We start from the raw sequence: 22,821 nt of genomic DNA, 5'->3' as shown, positions 1-22,821 counted from the left end.
CGTAAAACCAATCCTCTCATCTAAGATGAAGCCTGGTGGGACAGCCTCCAAGGAAAGGAGTGTGTGCACTACTACAGGGAAGAACTCTAGAATGGATCTCAGACCAGGGACAGAGGGCTCGGTTAAAAGGTATACTATTAAGAATCACACACATAAACACACACACACACACACACACACACGCACATAAACACACACACACATGCACACACACACACACACATGCACACATACACACACACACGCACACACACATAAACACACACACATACACACACACACACACATGCACGCACATGCACACACACATAAACACACACACACATAAACACACACACATAAACACACATGCACACACACATACACACACACACATAAACACACATGCACACATGCACACAAACACAGATACACACACACATGCACACACATGCACACACACATACACACACATAAACACACATGCACACACACAAACACACACATACACACACACATAAACACACACACACATAAACACACATACACACACACGCACATGCACACACACACACACACACGAACGCATGCACGCACACACACAAGCACACACACACTTCTGCCATGTGGTGGCACGGTGAAAGAAAGAGAACCCCTCTCACCTATGATATCTGAGACAGAGGAGAGAGCTGGGTGACTGGCTGCAGCACACAAGATAGCAAATTCTGCATCCTGTCTGGGCAGCACACTAAAGGTTACCCTGGTGAGTCAGCCCTGAGAGCATGAGAGCAGTAGAGCTGACCTTGCCCCCCCCCCTTTGTATATACCCTAGGGGAGAGGGTCCTGCATCTCACCTAGGCAAAACAGTAGAGCTGGCCCTGGTAATATGAGTGTGGATGACCAGATGTGAGGACCTGATAGTAGAACTGGCTTGGCTTGCACCTTGCAGCAGGCTGCACTGGGTGAGCTAGCTGCTCCCCCAGGTAGTGACAATGAGGGAAAGCTGGCTACCATCCAAGCCCAGAACCAGGGCTGTGAGTTGGCCCACCCCAAAATCCACCTCATCTATGAACTGTTAGAACATGTAAAGGGGGCCAAGGTACAAAGGAGATCCAAAATAGCAGGGTCTCCATGACTCAAGACAACAACAGGATATCCAAGAGGAGCCCCAGAGATAGCCCATTATCTGTGGTGTAGCAGAAGCCAGAGGCCTCAAGCCTGACCAAAGGCTCTTGGCAATGAATACTTGCAAGTAAAGGTGTATACCTGAATTTTCCTGTGTCCCACCCAGTCCACAGCTGCTCAGACCCAAGTAAACACACAGAGACTTATGTTAATTAAAACATTTAAACTCAGCCCATTTTTGTTAATCTATATGTTGCCACATGTCCCATGGCTTTACCTGTGTGCCATTACATGCTGCTTCCTGGAAAATGGGCTGGTGTCTCCTCCTGAGTCAGCCTTCCTCTCCCAGAATTCTCCTTCTCTGCTTATCCAGCTTATACTTCCTTCCTGGCTACTGTCAATCAGCATTTTATTTATCAACTAGTCAGAACAACACATTCACTGCATACAAAACATCCCACAGCACCTTTTAGCCAAGCATTTAATGGCTGAGATATCTCTCCAGCCCTTCTTTTTTTGAAGTTAAGATACATGAACTAAAGGGTATACTGTGTGAACAATGAACTCAATGGGCCACACTACATCTTCCATGGCAAGATTCTTCTCTTTTCTGCTTTTGTTTTTGTGTTTGGTTTGGTTTTTGGTTTTTCCTTTAAATTTGGTTTTGTGCAGGGAGCTTTCATGGGCAGAGGGCAGATGTGGAAAGTATATGGAGATAAGTGGAATCAGAATGCATGATGTGAATTCCACAAAGAATCAATGAAAGTTAAAAGAAAAAAAAAGAACCGGAAGTCTTGAATCCATATGCCCCTTTCTCCCCTACCAACATGTTCCTTACTGAGAGATTTCCCATAAACACCTCTGTTAAATAAAGCCACTGTTAATTTTTCTTCAAATTTTATTTATTAGAATGTTGTAAAGATCATGTAAGTTATGAAATGTGAAATTACTATGCAAACTCAAAAGTTTTGCATGAATATACAAAATGTTCTCAGAGAAAGTAACATGGAGCACCACCCACAAAGAGGCTGTGTGCTGAATACCAGAGAAATAACTGGGGCTGGGATTATAGAGCTCTGTTCCTCTGATTTATTTGGATTCCCCATGATTTGCTCCCAGTGTGATGACAAAAGACCAGCATTGTCTGATAACGGTCATTCATTCTTCTTTCCCTTAGGTGAAAACCAGTAAGTCACAACTCTGTGCAAGGTCTTCATCTGTAATGAAATAGCAGCTACTTAAGATATAATAAAATAAACCATTTCCATGTACCAAAATAGAATCAGGGCTACCCTATCTGTTAAGTATCTTATCTCCAATTTATGCAGTTGCCTGATACCCTCAAACCCTCAAGTTAGCATCTTTAGTTAGGAGTATTTATTGTATTGAGTATATCAAATAGAGTCCAATCTTGGAGTAACCAATTATTTATAATTATTTCCATGATGAGGGTTTTTCTCTTCAGGTGGCCAATTACTTCCCATCAAATTATCACTGAAAACCATTATTTTCATTTCCATCTGTAGACATCTCAAGACTTTATTTTCCATTTGGTACAAGCAAATGCAAAGGAAGTAATAACAAGCAAGCAATTATGACTGTGATCTTATCTATCTGGACTGATTAAAAACCTTTCTTCCAATCACCTGAACATTTTACTAGTGTGGAGTTTATTAAAATCCAGGTTCAAGTTTACAGGCTGCTTTTTAATAAGGATTTTATTTATTTCATCCCCCTACACACCCACCTATGATAGCAAGGGACACAGAGCAGAGCAGCTAAAGGAAAGAAAACATAATTACCAAAAAGACCCAGAATTCACTAAACATTGGCTTTGCCTTTGTGATTTTTGTTAAAAACTCACTCTCCATTTATCAAAACTTCTTCTCTGGTGAATTAGAATGAGTTACAGTGTTTTTAATTCATACTAATGCTTGGAAATCCAGTACAGATTATTGAATTCAGAGAGTTAGCAAGTAAGAGGGTTAAAAAAATAAAAGACAAACAGCAGGAGCCACTATATAGCAGAAGTATCTATTTCTTCATTTGTTTTCATAATTGTAAGTTAGCTTGTAATTAATTAGGCTAATATATCATTGATAGTAATACAAATTATGTTCCAGGATCTTCCCACAATGAAATATTAGTTAAAAATTAAGTGCAAGTTTCTTGTACAGTGAGTAAAAATAAAATAATGCCAGAATATCAAATTAGGCTTAGGTTGATATTAAAGTCAATACATTTCCACTTAATACAATATTCTCTCCCTGTTTTGAATCAGTTCTTGCAATGAATACATTTTTTTCAATTCTCACCCAAGAACACTGACCAGTATCCAAGAAAGAATTAATTACTCACTGTAGAACATTCAGTGTGCTTCATAGAACCAGAACTGGAGTCACATATAGAATCATCACTTTGTGTTTCCAGTGTCAGGCATCTTTGCATGAAGATCAACCACCCTACCCCCTACATCACCTCTTAGGAGAACCAAAGAACTTGGTGGAGACATGCAAAAATACAATAATATTTTAATACCAAGCCATCTACATCACCTTCTTCTGTGATAGTGATGCAGCTCAGAGTCAGAGAAAATAAAATTCCATGGAGAAAGACCCACTTCATGCTCTTTTCAATAGAGCTCCTTAAATTTTGTAATGGACTTTGACTGTGTTTTCTACTAATATTTTGCTCACACAACTTAGCAATAAAAGTTTATTGGCAAATGGAATCACTCTACAAAGGTCCCTTCAGTGACCAAATATCTGTACTATGCCATGAATTACAGGTACCAGGGCTAGAGGCCGTGGATCTTTCCTTGAAAGAATTCACAGTTTTGAAGGAAAGGAAAAAAATATGCAAGTCTGGCTGTTTCTGTGATGAGACTGCTATGAATGCATGAGATGGCTAGGTCATAAAAGAGCTCTCGGCAGAATGTTTATGCTGATATATTGGAAGGATGATGAATAAAGAGTGAGGACAAGAAGACTTGAATGGAGAGTCACAGCTGTTTGTAGACAAGGGATAGGTAGATAGGAAGACATCCACAACAGACTTTGTATACCAGAGCAGATGCTAAAAGTTCACTTGTTTCAGTGGGAACAGCATCAAAGCTGGGCTAGAGTGACAGGCTTAGAGGAGCTTAATGGAGAGATTTACTATTGTGAGTCCCATGATGCTCACAGCTGGGATAGGGCGGGGCTGTCCTTACTGGGAATATACTTTTTCCCTAGTGGATAGCAGGATTCATGAAAAACTACCTTCCTATGCAGTTTTAGTGTAGAACCTGAGATAATTTCATCCTGAGCTCAATCTGTGGGCTTGTATCTATATCAACTTCCTTCCTCAAAGACCATGGCTCTGCTTCAGAAGCCTGCTCAACAGAAGAACAACAAAATGGAAATTGACCTTTCATTCCTGATCTCCCAGTTTTTCTAAGTTACACATGATACCCCACAGAAAAATCACTTTCCTTAGACTGGGACTATGCCTTGGAGGCAAGTAAAGCAAATAGGCCACGGGAGCTCCAGCTGGGACATGTGCCAGAGAATGTTCTGGTTTTCTCATTTGATGAACCAAGGAACATGAAGAATACATGCTATAGAGTACAAGAATGTAAACATAAAATCCATACTACAGAAATTAAAAAATGTATGTGTGTACATATGTGTACAAGCATGTATGCATGTGTGCCAAAGCTTACTTTAGCATTTTCTAACTTAGAACGTTAGTGTTACATAAAATTGTGAATTATTTTTCATTTTTATTGGGTTTTTTTTTTGTCTGTACTATGGATATGCCTATGCCTGGAAGTACCCTAATGGCTAAAATTGTGGATGATGTACTGATGAAGTCTGGGAAGCAATCAGATGCCCCCTTTCAGCATCTTCATTCTTAGGATTCCCTCTCACTCCTCATATATCACAAGGTACTTTCAAACAGCAGGCTGATGAGTAAAGAGAAATGGCAGGAACATTGCAAAAGTCAAATGACTCTCCCTAAGTCCTCTTACAGCTCTCCTCCCTTCCTCTGTTACTGCCTGTCTTTGGCTGCCAAGAATTTGCTGTTTGCTTCTCACCTCCCTCATCCAATCCACACTGAGAAGATAATGTGCCCAGCTAGCTCCAGCACAGAAAGCAGAATGTCAGCACACATTTTGCCTTGAATGAAAATAACCTACCCACACAGAGAGGGCCTCTGGTATCCAGGGCTGAGACCATATTGGGTTGGGTGGTTAATTCTTCAGCCTTCTGGTCCAGGGATTTCAGCTAATGGCTTTGGGGTTTTACAAAAGTCACATGTCCCTGGATTTAATGTTGCCACTGTGGATGGGAGCTTGTCATGTTGTATAATATTACACAGTTACTCCAAAGCAGCTTTCTGGCTAAGTGACAGGATTTGACATGTCCCTAATATTGACAGTAGTGGTGACTTTCAAGTGTTCTATTTATGTCAGGTAGAAAAGGAGCAGGGATTTAAAAAATAAAATAAAATAAACATGTGCAAAGGAAGCTCCTGGTTTAGTTTAGTAAAAATGTCAAATGTTCTGAATGCCTGCTCTGTGATTTTCTGCTGTGGACCCTAGGGAAAGATTAGAAGACTCAGTATCACCATCTGTAAAATAGAAATAATGATAATGCCTGCCTTCAAGAGTCATTATTATATTAGTCAATGTATCTAGAATGTCTTATGAGATTCCCAACTCATCATGGAAATCCTGTAATGATACATACGTTAATTGTGATTCCCACGATGCTCATAAACTTTTCCCATTTAAAAGCTCCAACCCAACACTTCACTCTGAGAATTCTTGAGCATCTTTGTTTGCAGCACAGGCTAAAATGATTAGAGAATTGACAACTAAACCCAAGAACATGACTTTTTGATGAGGTGGTGAAAAAAATTAAGAAAATTAATCTTAATTGGTTGTTAGAGTCTGATAAAACTTCTAGAATTCTAAAGAGGATCAGGGAGACAATGTCAGAGACTGGACTGAAGGATGTAAATTTGGAAAAGCTATTCAACCTTTATACAGAGGTAACAGTGTAACCTAAGAGTTAGAATGGAGATTAAATAAGTTAATGGGAGGAAAGGTTTAGAATTCTACTGCATCATATAGTCTCTCAATAAATAAGCCCTAGCCATTATCAGTTGTCATCAACCATAGAACAAGAACCTTGTAACTTATAAAATAGTTAAAGGACATGTAAAATAGCCCCTCACTCAGCTCCAGTATGACTCAGGATACTCCCAAGATTAATATCATCATCTATCAAAAGAGCCGACTTAAATAAATGTGTCACTATGTTCATCTGAAAACCAAGATAAAGAACCAGCTGTTGCACAATCTCTGTTGTGCCTGTTTTCTCTGCTCTTCAAAGCCCCCTTTCTTTTAGTCTGCTCTCCCTCATCCCTCCTCTTCTCAGTACTTCCATATTCCTTCAGAACCACAGCTCTGGGGCTTCTGGTTCTGATCATTCTCTGTAACTCTTCTGCCACTTTTTTTTTGCTGCTGCTGGGTGTGCCTGGAACTGGCAGCCCTGAGGGCCACCTGTTCTTTGTCCAAGATCAACCCCATTCTACTTATGATGAAAGACCATAAGCAGGCAACATAAATGCTCATATGAAGCTTTATTGGATCCTATGCTGTATCTGAGGGGTTGCACACTGGAGAGAGGTCACCCACTCGCTGCTGCTGCAAACTAAAAAGAATGAACGCTGCTTATGCAGTGAGTTGTGCACACACACACACACACACACACACACACACACACACACACACAGCCATCATGGATAGGAAATGTGTTCCTTCTCACCTGCAAACGGGACAGTTACCATGAGGCACAGGTGGTCATTGGCAGGCTTATCAGTACTGGCTATCGGGTAGTCTAAAGGTCACCTGAAACTATCATGGCCAAAGCAATTTCCTGAATTAAAACAGGAGTTTCCAGGATTAAAACAACAACCATGAGGAGGCAATTCCCAGGACTGGCATGGAGTCTCTTTACCCTGTTACTTATCTAAAGCTACCTCCCGGGATTGGTAGCTGATCAGAACATCCCTGAACATCTGAGAAACAAAACAAAACAAAACTCTATTGTCCTTGAGGCCACCCGCTGCTGGTGCCGCAACTGCTTGATGGGTAATCCCCAGACCACTGTGAAAATGGTCGGAGCTAAATTGGGGTTGCTGTCACTCTTTTGGATGCAACAGGAATGTTCTTCATGGTCTTCCCAGACTTGGGAGCTATGAGTATAACAGAACTGATTCTGATTCAGCATCTGTACTTTCCTGCCATGAGGCAATCTTCATCCCATTCCATTCTTGCTTACAGCTACCATTGTGGACAGGTGAGGGAACATACTTGACAGCTGTCCATGAAGCAACCCAATTACCTATGCCAGACAACACATCAAAGGGAAAATATCAAGAGATGTGTATAACAGATTTAACATGCAATGAACAGTTTTTTTTTTTTTTCATACTGATGTTTCTAATAGCATATAACCCCTAGCCAAATAACCTGAGGGACTCCATGATATGTCATACAGTTATAAAATTGAAGAAGCAAAAATATTTTCATTGTGTGTACTTTCATTGCCACAGAAAGGGGGCAGTCATATGGCTGCTTCAAAATAACTAACGGTTATCCAGGAATCACCATAATAAAGTCGTTGATGTACAGAATTTGCAATGAGGGCAACTTGTGCATTTTTTAGCTACATACACATTAGTTTAGGCAACTCTCTTTAGTGTTGCTTGATACATTTTCAGTGCCGAAATCTGTTGCATTCTAAGTCCATGTAACAACACACATGGGCTCCCTGGATAAGTACTCCAAGGCAAACTTGTTGGCCTCTTGTCCCAAATTTGAATCACATAGGACAGACTGCATGAACCACACAGTGGGGAAAACTGAAAGTTACTGCAATAACATGAGTTATAAAAAGAAAAATGCTACAAAATAAATGGGAGAAATTTCCCTCTGAGACCATGCTTAGTTTATAAAGAAGCTCTGATAACACATAATCATTCCAGGAACTATGATCCAGAGGCAAACCGGGAACTGGGCAAGTGATAGTTGCACTGGCCTTCTTCATTTCGGTCAGGCTGGGTTTTCTCATCAGGCCTTGAGGGATTCCATGTGATCTCTTTGATGTGAGACAACTCCATTAAAAAAGTCACAGGAGTTAAAGTAGAAAATCACTTTTCCCAAATCCATAGCATATAGGTGTTAGTCAGTTTTCATTTTAATGATAGGATACCTGACCAAAAAACAACAACCTAAGAGGAGGAAGGATTTCTTATATGAGCTTGTGGTTTCAGCCCATAGACCTTGTCTTCATTGAATCTGGATTCATGGTGGAAGAAAACATCTTGGTGGTATGAAAATGTGGCAAGAACCACCTAGCTTCTTATGGATGGAAAACAGAGTCAGAGGGAACTGAGGGAAAATAGAACTCCTAAGATGCCTACTTCTACCACATAGACCTCACCTCTTAAAACTATCCAACAGCTAAGGGGCAATCCTTAAAAAGGGACTGTGAGATATATTTCATACTCAAAACAAAATAATGTTCATGTGAGCTAAGGTCACCCAGTAGAATCATCTCAAAGAACTCCCACCAGGACATACTAATAGTAAGAGTTTGAAGCAGTGGAGAATCTATACAAGGTGGGGTTAGAAGAGGCAAGCAACACTTGGCTTCTAAGTTCCCAAAACCAGAGGAAACAGCAAAACCATGCTGATTTGCACGACTGATATAAGTGGCATAATTTTTTGTTGTTTCTTTAGAACATTTTTATTGTCACATTTTAACTATATATAGTAATGGGTTTAATCATGGCGTTTTATACATGTATGTAATGTTTTGATCATATTTACCCCCATAACCCTCTTTTATTCCTTACATGCTTCCACTGATTCTCTTTCTCTTCCCACTTAGTCCTTTTATTTTCATCTTATATGTCTGTCTGTCCTGACTTCCTTCTTTCTTTTTTTTTTCCTCAGAAAAAAATACTCAACTTAAAGCTATAATAGATATACAGAAGCCCTGTGCTTTCTGCTTCGGGCTCTGAGTTCATATGAACTCTGCTCAGTTGATTTAGAGGGTCTTCTTCTCCTGGTGTCCTCCATTCCCTCTGGCTCCCACACTCCTGCCTCCTATTCTTTGGGGTTCCCTAAGCTCTGAGATGAGGAATCTGATGGGTACATCCCACTTAGATCTGTGAGTTCCAATGACACTCTGCACATCATCTGGCTGTGTGTCTCTGTATTTGGTCCCATCTGCTGCAGGAAGAGGCCTCTCTGATAATTGCTCAATAAGGCACTGATCTATAAGTATAGCAGACTATCTTAGCAGTCATTTATTCTTACTTTTTTATTTTTTAACCAGTAGTATTTGATTTTACCCCAGGTCTCTGGGCTATTTATCCTCTGGTTCTTGGCCACCCCAGCAGTGTCAGGTATGGGTTCCATCTCTTAGAGTGGGCCATAAATCAAATCAGACATTGGTTGATTACTCCCACAAGCTTTGTGCCACCATTGCCCTAGCATATTTTACAGGAATGACACCATTGTTGATCAGTTTTGTGGCTGGTTTGGTGTTTATGTTTTCTTTTGATAGCCTGCAGAGACCCTTCCCAAAGTAAAGGCACTAGAACATGGAGGTGAAGGATCTATGGAGGCATCAGCTCTATCTCTCCATGTTCAATGAGCTGTGTGGGTGTTGTCTTCACCAATGGGCCTCCGTTGTCAGTTTATGGAGAGCAGCCTATTATCTTGGCAACAGCCTGGATTGTTTGGGGTCTTCCATGGGATCTCTTTGGCCAACAAACCAATTGAATGTGTCCCAGTCCCAGTAGTGGAAACTGTTTGGTGACAAGAGATGACCAATTGGTACTCCTCCCTAATTATTTGGAGATTTCATTAGGATCTCCTTCATAAATTTTTACCCTGCCCCTTTATTTACATGACCCAAATGAACTTCATTAGGGTTTCTCACAGGATTCTGGAAGATGAATTATTTCTAAAAGCACAACGTCCTTACTTGTGTCTACACCAGTGGAAAGGAAAATACCTCTCCCTCCCCCAGAAACCATTAATTGCTCTAGTTACTCAAAAAGAGGGTAGCCTCCTATACCTTTCTTCCCCTCACCCATGACAAGATGTTAGCAGGCCCAATCTTGAGCAGGTCTTTTGCCAGCAATCACAATTGCTATATGATCAAGAGTGTAAAAGTCATATCCTGTTCCAAGAGCAACATTATAATTCACTCAGTTCCTTCCTCCTGTTCTTTCTGCCCAATCTTCAGCAATGTTCACTAACCCTTGGAGGAAATGACATGGAAGTCCCATTAATGTCTGACTAATCACTAGACCCTTTGACCAAATATTAATCTCTATAGTTCCCATTTCTCTAGAAAAAAAAGCAAGTTTCTCTGAAAAAGCAGATTGTAACACTAATCTAATGCTATAAACATAACTGTGTAGAGGATAATTTGATAGACACATCATATCTATTTAATAGAACAATAGCAATTGCTTTCCAACTAGGGCCTATGGCCTTCTCAACCACAAGAATCTGACCAGTATGGAAAGGAAACTCCCTGCTACAGAGTAGTTCTAAAATCTGGTCAGAGAGCTGTGGGCACTTCTTAATAACCAATTACTGCTGTGGGGTAATGCTTTTGCACACTAGTTTAATAAAACGCTGATTGGCCAGTAGCAAAGCAGGAAATATTGGCAGGATAAGCAGACAAAGAGAATTCTGGGAAGAGGAAGGCTGAGTCATGAGATGCCAGCCCGCTGTCCAGGGAGCAGCATGTAATGGCACACAGGCAAAGCCATGGAAAACATGGCTACATATAGATTAACAGAAATGGGCTGAGTTTAAATGTAAGAACTGGTCAGTAGTAAGCCTGAGCTAATAGCCAAGAAGTTTGAAATAATACTAGTCTGTATGTGTTTACTTGGGTCTGAGTAGCTGGAGGACCACAGGGTTATGGGAGCTGGGCAGGACCAGGAAAACTTCTAGTTATAGATTATGTTGAAGTGAAACTCATTCCTGCACTTGATTTCCAGTTTTCACCCCTATTAAACCACTTTTATGTTTTAATCCAACAAAATAATTTCTGTTGCTTACAACTAAAAATTCTGGGTACTACAAAATTCAGATATGAATCCAGGAAAGAGGTAACACAGTAAAATCTATGAAAGATGACAGATGATAGGTACCTATTGGACAACTACAATAAGCTTGACATTTTCCTACATATTTAAAGTATAATAACCAATTTAATCTTAAAATTTTACCTCTGTTTCCCCTTTTTTTTCTAATGAGCTAATCATTACTTGGTTTGAAATTTATTGTTTAAGAGAGATTCAACAAAAAATCCATGAGAATATTTTCACATGGGAGGTCTGTTTCTTGTCCACACTGATATTTAACTTAAGGACATTGAATTCACTACAACTTAATTTGGGACTTGATTGAGTATATAAATAATGTGTAAACAAAGTGTGAAGTATACATGCATGTAGTATGTCTTTTACTCCAGAATACCCATCTTCCCTGTGTAATTTCATTTCTCGTGAGTATGACCAAATACTTGATAAGAGCAATTATATATATATATATATAATAAATTATTCATTTTGTCTCACAGTTTAATTCTGTCATGGGTGGAGAAAGCTTAGTATAATAGAACACTTCACAAGCCAGGAAGTAGAGAAAGGGATCATAGACTCTCTTCTAGATTCTTCCCCGACACTTTCCCCTTTATTCTGTTTTAAATCCTTGGTCCATAAACAGTATCACTTGCCTTTAGAGCAAGTCACCCCATCTTCAGTTGGTCAGTTCTGAAAATAACCTAACAGATTATACCCAGAGGCATGCCTAAATCTCCAAGTTAATTCTAAATCTGGTCAAATTGACAATGAAGATAAGTGATCACATTTTTACATAAACATAGCACAGTACCCTGCTATCCTCAGAAGAATAAAGGGTAGATGGAGAACCCATAGACTGATCCCAATTTCAGAAGCTTCAATTATATCAAATTACAGAAGTCTTATTGACACCTGAGTTGATAAAAGATTCTAGTTATTTTACATCTCTGATTTTGGCATGTTTTGTTACTCAGCATTGTTATAACAATAGCTGACCAATACAGTTAGGAAGCTGTATAGCTAGGATATAAGCATAATCAATTTGACTCATTAGCTCCTCTCCCAGTTACTCTGCTATATCACGTTGGAAGTTTATACTGAATTAATGCACAGTATTTGTCTATCCCAGTTTCTGACACCTCTATGTTATTACAGAATCCATTAGCTAGAAATGTCTATGATAGAGTTCCATCTTTTTTTCTGAACAAAGATCCATAATATTCTATATGATTATGTGTGTCCTTGCTCCATGCTGGTTCCCATGGGCAATATTACTTAGTATTGGATTTAATTCACACATCACAGATTCTTAGCCTCTGTGACAACAAAAAATCTTGAAGTTCTATCTTTAGGTCATGGTGTTTAGCAACAAAATCTTAATTTATTTTTCCTTTTATCTCTTACTTCTGCCCTAAATTCCTAGTTCATAAAGTCATACAAAACTAGAAGTTCAAGAGGTAAGCATATCTTATGAATAACTGAGGTGGTTCCTAAATATGCTGAATGTGTGCTTCCTCTTCCTATGTTGAAGAATTTGTTCTTTTTAGTTTAAGATGAAAATATATACCAAAAAACTCCCTTAAAATATTCTCTCCACACTTTTCTTCATTACTATTTCCTGTTCTCTAGAAGTTATTACATATCTAGAACATTGCCTTATAACATTCTCATGCTCATTCATCTGTTCTCCCAAAGGTACACACTCTAGAATATTCATCTCATGTCCCCTACATCCTATTGAACTTGTGGACCCACGGACAAGATGATTAAGTGGGGCTAGTTGATCTTGTCTGATTGTTACCTATATTGAGAGAAACAAGACAGGATCAATAGTGTTTGATAATTAACAGTGGTGATATTCACCATCCACACACTACTATATTGTCTTCCATATTGCCAAAGAAGAAGGTAAAATAGTATCTGGCTTTCCTTTCACAGGAAAGATTGGAGGACCGTAACTTTAGTAATCCTAAAGAAGATGGGAGTTTGGTTTCCTGAGAGTAGCAGTTGGCTCTGGATCTTTCATGTGTCTTCCTTTCAGGCACTTCACATGATTTATTGTCCACAAGGACACAGAACAGAGTGTGCTGAGATGGATAAGGTACAAGCAGATCTTGATCCCTCAGTGTGAAAAACAAGTGAGCACTGTCCTTACCTTTCTGGCTAGTCACAGAAATGCATTGTTCATGGAAAGTTCCTTCTTCTGTGACTTGATAGCATGACTATATGTTGTAGAGACTAACATATACCAGCTGGGAAAGAGCAAGCTTTATAGAAACACCCAAGTTGATGTTCAGCAATATTGAATCCAAGCTCATGCTAGGCAGGAGAGAAAATGACATATAAAATTTATATCTTAGAATTTATAAACACAGAGGAGGGATGACTTGGGTCTATGAAATAAAGATGAAATTCAGTGGAGATCAAATCTTCTCTTCTGCTATAAGTATGGCCATGTTTATCCAGGAATTTGTATAAGTAAATGACCTTTATTGAATCACACATAAAGTTTTAAGTTTTTCAGACTATTGGAACTATTTTAAAAAAACTAGAAATAGTCTACAAATACCTAAAAAGAAGAAAGAGATGAATCTAGCAGATGTTGCTAATATAAAAGCAATCTGAGGCTCAAAGATGCATAAAACCTTCATAGAAACCCATTTTCTTCCCCACATAGAAAAATGGATAAAAAAGCCCAACCCCTAATTCCTCCTACACACTGATCCCTATTGGGATTACATATTAGCTTCTATTATGCCCAGGGAACATTGAGGTCAAATGAGAAGGACAGTTGAACTTGTCTGGCTGTTGAAATAATTGGAGAGGCCATCGGAAGTTTTTGATTTTGGTGTTTGTTTGTTTGTTTTGTTTTCCAGTATGACTTCATGGCATAATCTTCATCACACTGAGGAAAAAGCTAGAGGCAGAAGTAGAACTTCTGGTGCTAGCTTTAGCTCACTTCCCAGCCATAAGACCTTGGTCTACTCCTCAGTAACCATGTCTTCATTTCAACTTAATTTCACTTATAGGTTAATTCATATATTATTAGTGTTTCTTTATATATGTTTGCCATCAGACCTGTATAACAATCACCTTTTTTCATTGAGTCATCTCACCACCAACACCACCCCACTACCACCAACACCACCAACACTACCACCATCACCACCGCCACCACCACCACCACAACCATCACCACCTCTATTACCACCACCATCACCACCACCACCACCACCACCACCACCACCACCGCCACGATCCATCCACCACAGCCATCACCACTACACATCAACCCCCACCACCATCACACCATCACACCACATCCAACCACTGCCCACATCATTACCACAGCCATCACCACTACCACCATCACCACCACCACCACCACTGGCCCTCATCATCACTACAGCCATCACCACTACCACCATCACCACCACCACCACTGCCACATCCTCACCACCAGCCATCACCACTGACCAAACCATCGACCACCACCATCAACCACACCAACCAACCACTGCCCACATCATCGACCACAGCCATCACCATACACATCACCACCACCATCACCACCATCACCACCACCATCACCACTGCCCACATCATTACCACAGCCATCACCACTACCACCATCACCACCACCATCACACCACCACCACCACCACCATCACCCACCACCACCACCACCACCACCACCACCACCACCACCACCACCACCACTGCCCACATCATCACCACAGCCATCACCACTACCACCATCACCACCACCATCACCACCACCACCACCACCTCTATTACCACCACCACCACCACCACCACCACCACCACCACTCCTACACTCTGTCTTTATCTTTTATGAGAGTGATATCCTTTATCTCTTCAGCACAAAAAAACCTCCCACTATCAACTATTTTACAAGTTACCTCACAAAAGAAAACCTATAGAAACCTTCCCAAAGAAGCTGGATAGTGCTGGGTCTCCCCACTCCAACTTCTTATAAATAACTTCTGGGTCTGAAGGCCAAGAAGCAAAGAGATGAAAGTTTAGATTGAATTCTTGACTATATTGATTCTCATGTTATATTCAAAGTCAAAATTTGCTGATTTCTCTCTATAATATAAAAGTGTTTGTAAAATGTAAATATGTTTTAAAATGGTGATCTGGCCTCTGTGGTAGAAGTAGTTATCCACAATTCATTTTCCTATTGGATATGTCAAGACAGAAAATAGTCTGGATTATTGACCCATAAAAAACTCCGGAGCACTGAAAAGACCAGAGAATGTTTGACCACCACAGGAGAGTGTGAGGCTCAGTGAGGGAAGGATTCAGAAGACATATAAAAGAGTCATCTCCATTCTCAGCACCACACAGCAGCAGCAAGGCAACATGGCATATTAGCTAGAAAAGTGTGAGGCCAAAGAGATGACCCCACTTGGTACCAAGGACTTTCTTCATGCTGAAGAAGAGAATTGTTGTGCTTCCTAGAAATGAGAACCCAAAAGGCCATCTTAGACTGTGTGCCACAAGCAGAGTCCATCAGGATCATCTCTATCTTGATGGTGAAATTGGCATTGAATTTCACAAAGTCAATGTGGTAAGTTAAAGGGTAAGTAGTAAGGAATGTTTGGACCATGAGGAAACCAGCCAGTGGTCAGATAGAAAGTGGAAGACAATCAACTAGTGATCCCATTGTCCCACAGAAGCAGCCAAGCACCAGAACTTGGCTTATATGCAGCACATAACTAAAGTCCAGAGGTGGGACCATGCCTCACTTGCCTTACATTGACTTCTGTGAACAAATGTGAGGGAGCAGGCCTATCTGTGGAGAATGCACAAGCTGCTTGGCACCAGACAGCCTGACTGTGCATGCCAGCTGTTTGTGGGCTGCATCTGCACCTGGAGTCTCTAGAGTCGTGAGTGGTCTTTCTCCTAGAAGGGCAGAGTTACAGGACAGTGGAAAGCTGAACTTGTGCACAGCTCCTCCATCTGAGACAAGTGATGTGAAAGATGGAGCCAGCCCCATAGCCTCATTTTCTACACATTCCAGAAAAGACCAGGGATCATTTTCCAAAGATTGGAATATCTCCTCCTTGGGTACTGTGTGAATAACCTAGTATCTTGCCATTGTACAAGGGATCCAGATGAAGAGTTGTAAGGCTGAGGAAGCCTCTCATTGCTGTACATTAATTAAAATAAAACATGAGTTACAGTGATCCTTTTAAAATATATTGAATAGAATGCGATTTATAGTGACTTTTTGTTTTCTTTTCTGGCTACTTAAAAAAAAAAAAAGTTCCAAGGTTGCGTTCCATGAGAGCATTTCATTACCTGGTTGAATTTAAGTGACTTAATTGATGTAGTTAAAGCATTAACTTTGCTGATAAGAACCAAAATGACTCAGGGCAAAGCCATTGTCACATTGTTATTATTTAACATGGACTGCAAAGTGCTGTGCACAGGAATCTCTGCCTAGTGCACAGTTAGACACGGTCTATGTCCCAGGGGCATGCAATCCCAGCAAGGTTGTTATATGGTATTCATTGCGATTTGATGAACTTCATTTATCTAGACAGCCACTTATTTAGGATGAATTGGGACCTACTGAATCATCTTAATTCAGAGGCTTCTCCTGTACCGTGAGTCTGCAGCCGCTATTAAACTTGGGAAGATTTGGTAGCCATGACACAATGAATGTATTATTCTCCAGGAATTCTCTGGTGTGATGAATCATGAGCCTTATGGACAGGTGTTGGGCGATACTTGCTCTCACCTTTCTTCCCTTTAGGCTTTAAGTATGATATCAATGCTGCACTCACTGTTACTCATCTTTTCCAATAAAGGAGTTATCTGTCACTGGTGATGCTGTTTCCCCAATAGCACAATCATTCAACTCTTGGAGAAAAAAAATCACACAGCCTGAAACCCTGGTACAAGACAAGGGTTCCCCTAGGCACTGAGCTCTCTGAAGCTATGAGTTAATGAGGAGAGAGAATTCTTTCTGTGGCAGATCCAGCCATTTTATGGCATTCTGCTCCTAATTGAGAGTAGGCACTCCCATAAACTATGCAAGGAGGATTTATTTGGGTTATTTACAAGGCCAAGGGAGGAAACATGCAAATAGAAAGGCTTGAATATAGAACGAGTCCAATGGCTGAACAATTGTAAATTCTATTTATGGACCATAGGGATTTGGGGGTTTTCTTTACTAAGGTGGGTAATATGTAAGATTTGGAAAGAAAAGAAAAAACCTTTAGGACTGTAACTCTCTAAATTTTTAGCCTCTTTTTTAGTTAATTCTTGTCGTCTCCTTCAATGTGTGCCAAGGCTGTAGTCTCTTGTGCTTCTGCTTGAATTTGGAAATGAAAAGCTGAACTATACAGATGAGTTATTAAAAGTCATAGCAACTTTCAATCATCTTCTCAGACTTGAAAAGCACTAAGGACATTGCATCCTACAAGTTTCTACAAAGAAGCAGAATAGGTAGAACACAGACACACACTACATGTATGCAAATATATAAATACACTCAGTTACACACATACACATGTGCACACATGCACATATACACATACACAAACACACACTTATGCACATATATCTATACACACACTTGCCCATATTCATAACATACACAGAAACACACACATAACCATGTACACACTACCCATACATGTATATATACAAACCCAAGCACAAATATACATATAGGCACACATGTACATACACACAAACATACACACACACACATATATGTGCACATATCTGTATACATATACACACACTTGCATATATCCATACACATAGAAATGTACATTGTGGTAGTTAGAATGTAATTGGCCCCCATAATCTCATAGAGAGTGGGACTATTCAGAGGTGTGGCCTTGTTGAAGTGAGTATGGCCTTGTTGGAGGAAGTGTGTCACTGTGGGAGGGTGGGCCTTTAAGGTTTCCTATACTCAGGATACTGCCCAATGTGTCAGGTGACTTCCTGATACCTACAAAATGTAGCACTCTTTTTTTTTTTTTTTGCTTTTATTCTTTATTCAACATCACAAAACAAATATACATAGAGAAGGAATGTGAATTGAGAATGTCTGAATTGAAAAGTAGCCAGTATACCAAATGGACTCTATAGCTGATAGTAATGCTACCATAAAAGGCTGCAGAAAGAGCTTATCACTCCCATATATGTATAGTGCATGCTGCAAGATGTAGCATTTTTAACTCCAGCACCATGTTGGCCTGCATGCCACAATGTTCCCCATGGTCATGATGATAATGGACTGAACCTCTGAAACTGTAAGCTAGCCACCCCAATTAAATGTTTCCTTTATAAGAGTTGTTGTGGTCATGTGTCTCTTCACAGCAATATAAACCCTAGGTCACACATACCCACACATATTCAATCACACATGGACACAAACAAAAACACACATATGCACATATTCTCACATGTAGAAACATATAGTCTGTTTGTCATGCATTTATAGTTTCATATCTTTGACTTTAACCAACTACAGATAAAAAATATTCAGAAAAATTTTTTCTGTACTCAACCTGTACATGGTTTTTTTACTGTCAATATTCTCTAAACTACATAGCATAAAAGCTATTTATGAGGTATTAGGTATTATTTCTAAGCTAGAGAGAGCTTAAATTATCTGGGAGGATATGCAATAGTTAGTACACCATTGTCAATAAAGGGCTCAAATTTCAGATTTTAGTGTCTGCAGGAGTCTAGAAGCCACATCCTCATGGGAACCAAGAAATGACTGTATATTCTACACACATGAACTTTATATCACGCTTAAGAAACTGGCTTTTGACAAGATATGTGATGTTTAGAATGGAAATGGCCCCCATAGGCCCATGTGTTTGAATGCTTGGTTCCCAGTTAGTGGAACTGTTTGGGAAGACTTAAGAGGTGTGGCCTTTTTAGAATAGGTGAGGCCTTGTTGGAATAAGTGTGGCCTTGTAGAAAGAGCTGTATCATTGGGGTGGACCTTGAGGTTTCATAAGTTCTTGTCTGGCCCAGGTTCACTCTCTCTGCCTGAAACTTAGGGATCAGAGGTGAGCTCTGAGCTACTGCTTCAATACCATGCCTATATGTATGCCACCATGCTTCCCACCATGATCAAGGACTAACAAGCTGTGGGATCTTTTTGTATGCTATGAATATATGTTGCTACTATTGGTTAATAAGGAAGTTGTTTGACCTATGGTAAGGCAAGATAAGAGCCAGGTGGAAAATCTAAGAGCGATATAGGAAGAAGAGGGTAGAATCAGGGCACACACCATACAACCACACAAGGAGCAAGATGCTAGTAGAACAATAATGCCATGGCCATGTGGCAAAAGATAGATTAATAGAAATGGGTTAATTCAAGATATAATAGCTAGCTAGCAATAAGCAGGAGCCATAGACCAAACAGTTTGCAATTAATATTAAGCCTCTGAATGATTATTTTATAAGCTGCTATAGGTTGGGCGGGACACAGAAATTTCATTCTACAATTGGCAAAAATTTCCACATAGAACCTGAGACTTTAAAAAAAAAGGTTCTAAAATGGAGCCAAAAACAGCTTTCTAGTTCAGGTCTCATTACAGGGCCATAGTACAGAGACAAGTCTCTTGGCCATGGTAGGCTTCAGTGACAACATGGCAGACTCTCCCAGCCACTGCCTCAGGGCTTGGGAGCACAGCCCTGCACTCAAAAACACAGGCATGCTACCTAATATTGTTTCCCAGAATTGGGGAGGTAAGTTTGACTTGTTGGTACCTGCACCATGTTGAAAAGCTGAGCAAGGTGGAGCCAGCAGCCAAGGGTGCCATTTTGGTCCTATCTGTGCAGCTTAGTAGTTTAAAAACTCTCCTGGTCAAAAAATGATTGTAGATCCACAATAAAACACATTCATATGGAAAATAACCTCCAAATGGGTTACACTATGTTTAAAAATATACATAGGCTTAGGAGAGAAAAAGAAAAAGGATAGAGAAAGTCCTTAAAAAAAGAAACAGAATTTTTTTTTAAAAGCCACATGAAGATGGGAAATACACAGAGAATCTGCATACTGTATATTATTGTGTTGTCTTTGGGATTTTTTTTTAACTGTAGAGAGAGATTTGATTATAGAAGTCGCTAAGTTAAACCAACATATGTATCTTAAAGATATCTTGACTTCAAAATTTGGGTCTAAGGATATGTTGCTTTGGAAAAGAGGTTCTGCTTTTGTTTCCACAGAAGACAAAAAGCTATGGATTCCTTCAAGGTTAATATGGTTTCATCAAGGAAGACACCCTGAGAGGTCTCCAATAGGAGTGATGGTCCAGATGATCCAACATCCAGAACAGCTTCAAGGCTGCTGGCTGAGATGATCTAGCCTCATGGACTATTCCAGTCAGAACGTGACCATAATTCTAAATTTTCTCAGGATCCTCATAAAATTGCCAGTACCAATCAGCAGGAAGTAATAAAAAAGTTATGCTCATGTTCCCAAAATATTTGTTTATAAATGTGTGTTTTTATTTGAAGGGTGTTGATTATAAATGAAATCTCTTTCAAAAGAAAAAAGGGATATATGAGATAGAAATGTTAAAAAAGATAGATTATTGAATCTTCTTTGATCCCCAAAACAACTGTTAATCTTAAAATACCTTACATTGATATGGATTTGGTTTGTTGGTACAAATTTAAGGTCAATATTTATAATTAATATTAAGATTCTAAATGATTATTTTAAAAGTGGCTGTGGGCCAGGCAGGACACAGAAAACTTTTCAGTCTACACAAAATCTCTGTAAGCAGTCTTCCAACTAAATGCTATCTAGTTGGTTTTAAATAGTTCTCTTTCATTAAATCCCAGAACTCAAAGAGTTTTATAAGTCTATATAGTAAACAACAGCTTTCAAATCTACAATCTATTTCTAATACTTCTGAAGAATTATGATGCTAGGAAATGCATTAGGGACTTAAGTATTTCTATAGACAGATAAGGTACTTTGACTTCCCCCAATGATTAAATAATTAGTTTATATTAAGAGTTGATAAATTTTAACATTAAGATGGCTAATAATCTAGAAGTTGAGTTTCAAGAGGCAAAGTTCTGTGATACCTTGTAGAGATTCAAATACCATGTGTGCATATAAAAGGAATTTTTATACCACACATAAAATGAAATTTACCACTTCCAATATTTTTGAATATTATATAACTCTGTATAAAGTAAATCTTTTAAATTGTAAATATCCTCCTAACCTCATGGGTCAAGAAAAAACAGACAACAATAGCTGTGAGTCACAGTGTGTCAACATTAAGTTCCTATAAATATAAGAAATATTCTTTTCAGCAGAATAATTAATATCAGCATAAAGTGTGATATAAGTAAGTTTCAACTAATTTTTAGCATAAGCTTTAATAGTGAAAAAAAAATCTATATGATCCCTGTGCTTTGGCTGAATGCAGATTCTTTTGGTTTTGTGTGTGTCAATTTAAGAACAAGCATTGACAAAGTGCATAATGTGAACACTGAAAACTAAATACTTCCTGTGACCATTCATCGCATGTGTCTCCTTGGCCAGGTTATAGTGCCCAGCCGTTTGTTCAAACACTTATCTACCTATTGCCATAGAGTTTTCTGCAGACGTGATTAACATCTGACATTGATGGTAGGAGAGAACACAGTAGTGTGATAGGGTCTCATTTTATCAGCTGCAGGCTGAAAGAACAAGTGTCTCAGAGACATGCTTCTGTATCAAGATGGTGATGTACAAACGCTTGCTTGAGTTCCCAGCATGCCAGCCCACATACATGCATATAAGCATTTTTTTTCTTTTATTTTAATTAGGTAACAGTCTCCCTGAATTGTACAAACTGGTATCATTTTTTTTTATTTCCCTGCCTCTGTTCCTGAGTGTTTGGAACACGCCAAAGCTACCATGTTATTTTAGTTATTTGGATCTCTACAAGGTATCACAGAACTTTGCCTCTTGTTCCTCAACGTGCAGATTATTAACCATCTTAACATTAAAATTTATCAATCCTTATTATAAACTAATTATTTCATCATTGGGGAAAGCCAAAGTACCTTGTCTGTCTATAGAAATATTTATTTAACAAGTTCTTAATTTATCTCCTCATATCATAGTTTTTCAGAAGTATTAAAAATAGATTTATAAATTTAAAAGCTGTTTTTTACTATGTATACTGATAAAACCCATTGAGTTCTGGTATTTAATGAAAGAGACCTATTTAAAACTATAAAACCAACCAGACAGCAGATATCCAAAGCCTGCTGTGACTGGTGTTTTTACTGTCCTTGCCAGCCTCCTCCCTTTGCTGTTCCCTTTTCCATCAACCTTAGCTATTTAACCTTTCCATTGTTTCCCTTTCTCCCAATATGTTTTTTTATTGATTATTTGTGGATTTCCCATAATGTAGCCTGATCACATTTACTTCCCTGGCTTTCCAGATCTGTCCTTCCTTATGACTACCCCCCACCCCAAACAAAACAACAAAAAAGAAGAAGCAATACCAAGTCCAATTAGTGCTG

The sequence above is a fragment of the Onychomys torridus genome, chromosome 10, assembly GCF_903995425.1.
Source record: "Onychomys torridus chromosome 10, mOncTor1.1, whole genome shotgun sequence".
In the NCBI taxonomy this organism is placed as follows: Eukaryota; Metazoa; Chordata; class Mammalia; order Rodentia; family Cricetidae; genus Onychomys; species Onychomys torridus.
Note: the sequence above shows the minus strand (reverse complement) of the source record.